The sequence below is a fragment of the Sciurus carolinensis genome, chromosome 17 (assembly GCF_902686445.1).
Source record: "Sciurus carolinensis chromosome 17, mSciCar1.2, whole genome shotgun sequence".
NCBI lineage: Eukaryota > Metazoa > Chordata > Mammalia > Rodentia > Sciuridae > Sciurus > Sciurus carolinensis.
Window position 1 is genome coordinate 35,841,848 of NC_062229.1, and position 7,544 is coordinate 35,849,391.

The following is a 7,544-nucleotide window of genomic DNA, read 5'->3' on the forward strand; positions in this document are numbered from 1 at the left end:
TTCACAGTGTGACTGGCTAGGTTATCTCAGTTTCTCCATTCAGTATGTATTTGTTGAATGTCTCTTGTGGATTAGTCATTTTCTATAAAAATGACTCTTCTATTACCTGTTTCTGTCTGGACTACCAAATATCTGCATGTGCTTTCCCTCCTCGATTCAGTTGTTCTACTCTCACAACTTTTCCAGCTGTGGGTACACTGTCTACCTTTGTCCTTTGATTTATACTAAAGCAGAACAGGGCTGACGAAAATGCAGACCTAAGGAAGTAAGGATGGGATAGATCATGGCCAGGGTGCACCATGGAGTGGAAGAATGGTAAAATTTCAGGTCTTCAGGTAGGCCTGCCATTGCCATGACTGACTCCCCTGGCAGGACTTTGCATTCCATGGTCTAGGCAGGGTGGTGAGAGTGTGAATCTGCTAGGTGTAAGACTCTCGTGTCCCCTCTTCTGCTGCCTGCTTTGCATCTGCCACTGCCATTCCCAGTGTCACCTTGAGTGTCGTGGACAGATGCAGTAGCAGCCCATTAGCTAAAGAGTTAACTGCAGAGACATCAGGCCTCTGCCTATCTCCAAGGCACCATGAATGCCATCTCTGTCCTTGTCACGTCTCCAAGCTCCATGGCTCCCTCACTCTCTTCTGCACAGAAGTTCTACATATATCTCTGCCCCAGGACACTGAGAATGGGGATAATCAGGCCAGGCAGAGCAGGATAAAGAGGATGAAGTCCATATCCAGAGGAGCAGCTGGGTCAGTGCCCACAGTCCAGTTCAAGGGCAGTGCTGGGTCCACCAGCACTTTTTTTGGGTCCCAAAAGCCCGATATGTATGAGGGCTGCTGTTTACTTGCTACAGGACACCTGGGCTGTATGAGCCACAATAAAGAAATCTTGATGAAGAACATCAGTCACAGACCCCAAACCATCCCAGTTCTTTAGCATTGTCCACCTGGCTATGAAGGTCCCATCTTCTTTGGGGACAAGGAGCATGGTTTTGTGTTCAGCCACACCTTCTTCATCAACAGCAGCCTGGCCAGGAGCTTCCAGTGCTGGTACAGTCATGGTAAAAACCATCTGTTGTGCCCAAAGGCTTGAGACCCCACAAGGACCACCAGAGACCACGATCAATGCAAGCAGCAAAGAGTCATTTATTAGCGAGTTCGAACCCGGTCCTCTGCGTCCTTAATCAACGACGCTAGGAGAGGCCCCGAGCCCTCGTCAGCAGGGTTTTTATAAGGAAAAGCAAGCAGTTTTACAGTGTTCTTCTAATTGGCTAACATTCGAACAGCTAAACCTCCCCTGGTTGGGTCCGGTCAATCTATTTGATTTTCATTGGGTCCGGCCAGAACTGGACGGTCCTAGAGGAAGAAGGGAGGAGGGAAGGGGTGAACTATTCAGGAGCTGAGTCGGGGCTAGGCCCTGCTCTCGTCCTTGACGGATAAGGTCTCCAGGCAACTGCACATTCCTCGGACAAATGTCTCTTAACAACCTTGGTAAGCACAGGGGCCCAGCAGTCCTGTTTGTCCTTGAGACAGTTAGCAGCACAGATACCACCCTGCTCTCAACACATCATGATGCATTTATCTCATCAACTCCTGGCCCTTTCTGCTGGGAAAGATCTGAGGGATCATTGATAAGCTCCAAGGTAAGGCCCTCAAGGTAACTGAGATGTAGCAGTCAGATGTCCATGGGCCAACCCAGAAGATGAACACCCTTCCTGAACCAAAGAAATGACAATGCTGCCAGCTGGCTTTGTTGATCAGCAACAGCCTGGGAGGATCTTCACACCACTGTAGCCTGACTCTCAAAAGCCAGAGGCAGCCAACTGACATAGAAGCTCCTGGAGGTTATGCCAAAGGATACCTAGGTCTAGATGGAAAAGCTCACCAACTTAGAAGAGGAATCAGAAAGCGGGCCCAAGTTGGGCTGAAGAGAAGGAGAAAGCCCTTGTGCTGCCAGAGGGTATGGAACAGCAGGAGCTGACCAAGTGCTTGACAGATTTGTCCTTACTCTCAGACTGTGAATAGTGGAAATTCCAAAAGCTGTGAGTGTTCAAGTCCCTTCAGCACATGGGACAGGTGCTGGACGCCCCTGATTTTTGCCTGTTGATTTGTATGGGAACCAGGTGATCTGGAAAAGCAGAGGTACAGACTTGGTCCAATCAGTATTTGAAGTTCTTTGAGCCATGCAGCATCTGCATCATCCCATACAGCGGCCAGTGCCAGGAAGCCTGCTGGTCATCTTCCTGGGGCTTAGTCCACACATGCAGATCCCCTCCCACATGCTATCTTCAGATTTGTGGTCATTTTGGAGGCGTACAAAACCACACCCTCCACCCTCCACCTGGTCAGGTACTAGAACAACCAGTCTCTTAGCAAGTATGAGTTTGTGGTGACTAGCAGGAGCCCTATAACTGTGGATGGAGTTGACCCCACCATCCTGAATAAGATTGAAGCAGCTCTGGCCAATCAGAACCTGTCTGTTGATGTGGTGGCCCAGTGCCGTGTCTGCCTCAAGGCAGGGTGAGTGAACAAAGTGAAGATCCTCTTTAAATTCACCAAGGCGGACATGCAGAAACTCTGGAGCATTCTTGGTGCCTCTGAGGAGGACAGTGTTAACCTGCTTAAGTTCTGGATGACAGGCCTGAGCAAAACCTAATCACATCACCTGTTCTTGGTCTGCAGCTTCACAGCCCCAGAATCTCATAACCACCTGTGTGTGTTACCTTCTGGAAAAAGGTGGTACCAGTCCAGCGACTGTCCTCCAGCTCCACAAAAGGAGGGACTGCTGTTGAGTTTCTGATCTGCTGGGATGGAGCCCTGTCCTGGCAGGGAATGGAAGCTGCTGGGGGCTCTGCCCTCTGTGAGTGGTTCTTACCATTATCCCATATCTGTTGAGTTGTCCCACCTAAAAAGGCAGTGGAGACCCATGGACAATAGGATGGTTTGCAATGTGCACTCATGAGGGAGACAGTCAGGAGGACTAGGATCTTGTGCCTGGTAAGGATTTCGATCTCAGAATTGACAGGAGGAACATGGTGGACCAGTCCTGACTTAGATCTTTCAACTATAATTATTGTGTCCTTACTTGGAGTTTATTAGTACACCTTCCATTTTGAAATTCCCCAAAAGTTTTCTGGAATTTGTGTTTGAGTTTGCGTTTTGCTCCATTTGTGAGTATTCAGGACATAGGCCAATCTGTAGTCAGTTTTGGTAATCTGCTTTTGAGTTAGGGCCCTGTATAGGGTTTTGCAGGTGAAACAGACATTTTTTTTTTAAATACTTTTTTAGATGTTGATAAAACTTTATTTTTTCCATTTATTTATATGTGGTGCTGAGAATTGAACCCAGTGCCTCACACATGCTAGGCAAATGCTTTACCCTTGAGCTACAACCCTGGCCCCTAAAACTGACAATTTTCTTGTCTCTGGATCCTTTGAAGTTTTCTGTTCTGAGGTCGTGTGGGTCAGCTTATGGACAGTTTCTCTGTGGCTGCCTGCAGAGCTAATCTGTGGCTACATGATGGAGCCCCTGGTCTCTGGACACAAAGATGAAACTTTGCTGAAGTGTCCCATCACCACTAGACTTGCCCAGCTCACAGGTGAGCTGAGATCCACCATGACTTTATTCTGTGTCAATTTCCCTTGCTGCTTTCAGCATGTATGATGTGTGGCTGCTAGTAACCAATTTCAGAGTCTGGATATCTAAGGCAATTTCATCATCTCATTGTACAGTTTTAATGAGGATTCATGAATTGGAAGGGGTTTCTGGCAGTTTTCCTGGTTTACTTGTAGTTTTTTTGTTTGTTTGTTTGTTTAATTTATTTTATTTTTTATTTTTGATACTTGGGATTGAACCCAGGGGCGCTTAACCACTGAGCCACATCCCCAGCCCCTTTTATTTTTTTATTTTGAGACACAGTCTCACTAAGTTGCTTAGGGCTTCACTAAGTTGCTGAGGTTGGTATTGAACTTGTGATCCTCCTGCCTCAGCCTCCCTAGTCACTGGGATTACAGGTACGCGCCATCATGGCTGGCTGTGCTCATTTATATTTAACATGAAGACTAAATTTTTTTTTTTTTTTTTTGGGTGCTGGGGATCGAACCCAGGGCCTTGTGCTTACAAGGCAAGCACTCTACTGACTGAGCTATCTCCCCAGTCCCCTGAAGACTAAATTTATTATGACTAGATCTCAGCATAATGCAAGAACATTGGAACAATGCAATACAATAATATGTATTTCTGTTTTAAAAAAAGGAAGAATGATAGGCACAAATTCTTTTTCTTAGGGCAGGGCAAGGAGGCAAGGTTGTACTAAATGTATAATTAGAATGCACCAACAAAAAATGTGGAAAAAAATTCAACCGAATTCTCCCTACATGTAGTCCCAAAGCACTTGCAGATAGCCAAGGCTTGTTTTCTAACTTCCTTTCCACCCCCTTGTACCACCTCCCACCCTGGGCTCTGGTAACCATCATTCTACTTTCTCTACTTCTATGAGTTTGGCTTTTTTAGATTCTACATATAAGTGAGATCATGTTTGTCCTTCTGTGTCTACCTTTTTTCACTTAGCATTGTGTGCTCTGGATTATTCATAGAGTGAGTTGCAAATAATCATTTCTTTTTCTTTTCTTTTTTTTTGTTAAGTGTCTGCAGAGTATTTTCCCATTGTACATATATGCTACCTTTTTTCTTTTCTTCTTTCTTTTGTGCTGAGGATTGTCCACCCACACTCTTGTCCACCCCAGTCATTTTCTTTTTCCATTTATCCCTGAGGTATTACCTTGCACCTGTTAGAAAAACTACTATCAAGAAAATGAGAGATAACCATTGGCCCTGATGTGGAGAAAAGGGAGTTTTTGTCCATCGTTGGTGGATATGTAAATTAGTAATCATTATGGAAAACTATATGGAGGTTCCTCATGAAATTAAAAAATAGTATTACCCTATGACCCAGCAATCCCTCTTCTGGATAAACACTCAAATGAAATGAAATCGTACTGCAGCTCATAAAGATCTACGTTTCCATGGTCACTACAGAATTATTTGCATAGCCAAGATATGGAAACCACTCATCATTCTTGATTAGAAATATTTATTGGCTCTAAGTACAGCCTTTGTTTATACTTTACACCTGCTAGCCTGTGGAAAACTTCGCCTTTGGCAGAATATTATACAATGCAGAAGACTGGAAGTTGGAGGAGGAGCAATTGACAGGAGGGTGGCTTCCGTGAGGGATAGCAGAGCCCTGGTAAATAATGGAGAGGCCAGGCTGGGGTAGCCCAGTGGCATAGCACTAGCCTAGATTGCACTGGGCCCTGTGTTCAATCCCCAGTACCATAAAAAGACAAACAAAACCAGAACCTAAGGTGGGAGGCACCTGCTGGTTTGGATTCTGTTTAACTTTTGCAGGGAAACAAGATGAGAAACCAGCAAGGTACAAAAAGATGCTTAGTGTTAACCTACTTTTTGTTTTTGGGATTAAAAATGAACCAACCTTGTTCTCTGCTCATAAAGCTCAGATGTTTTGGATGTGAGGTGTCCCCAAAAGCTCATGTGAGACAATGCAAGAAGGTTCAGAGGAGAAATAATTGGCTTGTAAGAGTCCTAACCCAATCAGTGAATTAATCCCCTGATAGGGATTAACTTTGAGGTAACTGAAGTGGTAGGGTGTTGCTGCAGAGATGGGCATTGGGGCATGGCTTTGGGTATATATTTGTATCTGGTCAGTGGAGTCTCTCTCTGTTTCCTGATTACCATGTGAGCTGCTTCCCTTTGCCACACTCTTCAGCCATGATGTTCTGCCTCATGTTGAGCCTTGAGAAATGGAACTGGCCTTCTATGGACTAAGAACTCTGAAACTGTGAACTGCCAAATAAACTTTTCCTCCTCTACAATTGTTCTGGTCAGATCATTTAGTCACAGCAGCGAACAAGCTGACTAAAAAAGCAATTTGTATACTTACTACAGAAACTATATAAGACTCTGGCTTTATTTAGGGTGTGGCAAAGAAAATGATAGGGGCGGAAATTAGCTATGTGTAAGTTACTGTCACCCTGATCCAGCGTCAGAAGGAGACTGACTGATGGATGATATCCGAATTGAAAAGCAATGGCGAGATGGCTCCCTGGATGCCAAACTGTGCAACAAGGTCATTGGTCCCTTCCAGGGAAGTGGCAGCCCTGTGACTCTGGGTGGGTTGGAGTGCAGGTGGTGAGCATGTCCTGTGACCAGTCACGTGGGGTCTGCCATGCAGGCACTGAGTCAGCACCTAGGTGAAGCCAAGGCACACTACTGACCTGTCATCCTTCAGTGCACTCGCTGCAGAAGCCTGCTCCATGCAGCACTGCAACCCCATCGAAGGACCTCAATCTCCTGCTTCCTGACCTGCCACAAGAAAATGGAAGTGGGGCAGATGGGAATGAAAGTTGAGACTCAAGATTTAACCAGTAGGGCTGGGAGTGTAGCTCAGTGGCAGAGTGCTTGCCATCTACAACTTAAAAAAAAAAAAAGAATTAACCAATAGTGTTAGTATGTTTCAAAACCCTACTTAGCATAAGTTTGGACCAATAGCAGTGAACCAAGTGCTATATAAGCCCCTTGGCTAGTACACCACATCAGGTTACCTTCTACAGGGTCCCCTTTTGCTCAGCAATAGTTCTGTTCCTGTTTCCGTTAATCAGTAAACCCTACTCTTACACTCACTCAGTTTGTTCTATGGATTTCATTCTTCAAATTCGTGAGACCGGAACCCTGAAAGAAGAAGAATTGATGATGAGCTGTGGGGGTCTGCTGCAACAGTGGAAGGCATGGCCCACCATTAAGCTGCAACACTTCTTGGCTGCAGAGGTCTACAGCTTGGGCAGGCCCCACCTGCCAGCAGAAGCAGTGAATTGAGTTGCATCTTAAAACTCCAGTTTTGATGGGTCAATGGAAAGGGTCATGGGATGTGGAAATAAAGGAAAATTGTGTTGATAAGAGAATATAAGAGGTCAAGTTTAGAAGCACAAGTCTGGTACTCTCCTGAAGAAGCAGGTGCCCTGAGCTTCAGACAAGATTGCCCCTCTTTGCAGTATAATATAATGACTGCTATTTTCAACTGGGCTTCCTTTGCTTTATTTGTGAATAAAGCAATTAAATTAGACAACATAGCAAAAATGTGAAAGATGTTGAAGTGGAGTAAAATGGTTACCTGGTGTCATCAATGGGAAAAGTAGGTTGACATTACATAAGCACAGCCTTGTGAGTTATATGATTTTATGGGGTCTCTATGCCTTTCCTTGCCTTTGAGTTTCTTTGTAATTCTATAAATTATAGATAATCATTCTTGTCTATAGACATATAAATAAATTTTGATTCGTGAAATTGCAATTAATTCTTTCCCCATAGAATAGCCAATTTTGCATCAATTTGTAAATTCATTTTAGCGTTATTGACTGCATAAATATGTGTGGTTGTTTGAATTAGCCTTTGAACCAATTACACCATCTTATTAGTCCTCTAATTTGTTAATAAGTTAAATAAAATTTTTGACCTGTTTTCCTTTCA

The 7,544-nt window shown here is 44.5% G+C and overlaps 1 pseudogene; it reads left to right on the top strand.

Annotated features, from left to right (window-relative positions):
- The first annotated feature begins 299 nt into the window (after positions 1-299).
- LOC124968262 (folliculin-like) lies at positions 300-2,655 on the top strand (annotated as a pseudogene).
- Positions 2,656-7,544: the final 4,889 nt, after the last annotated feature.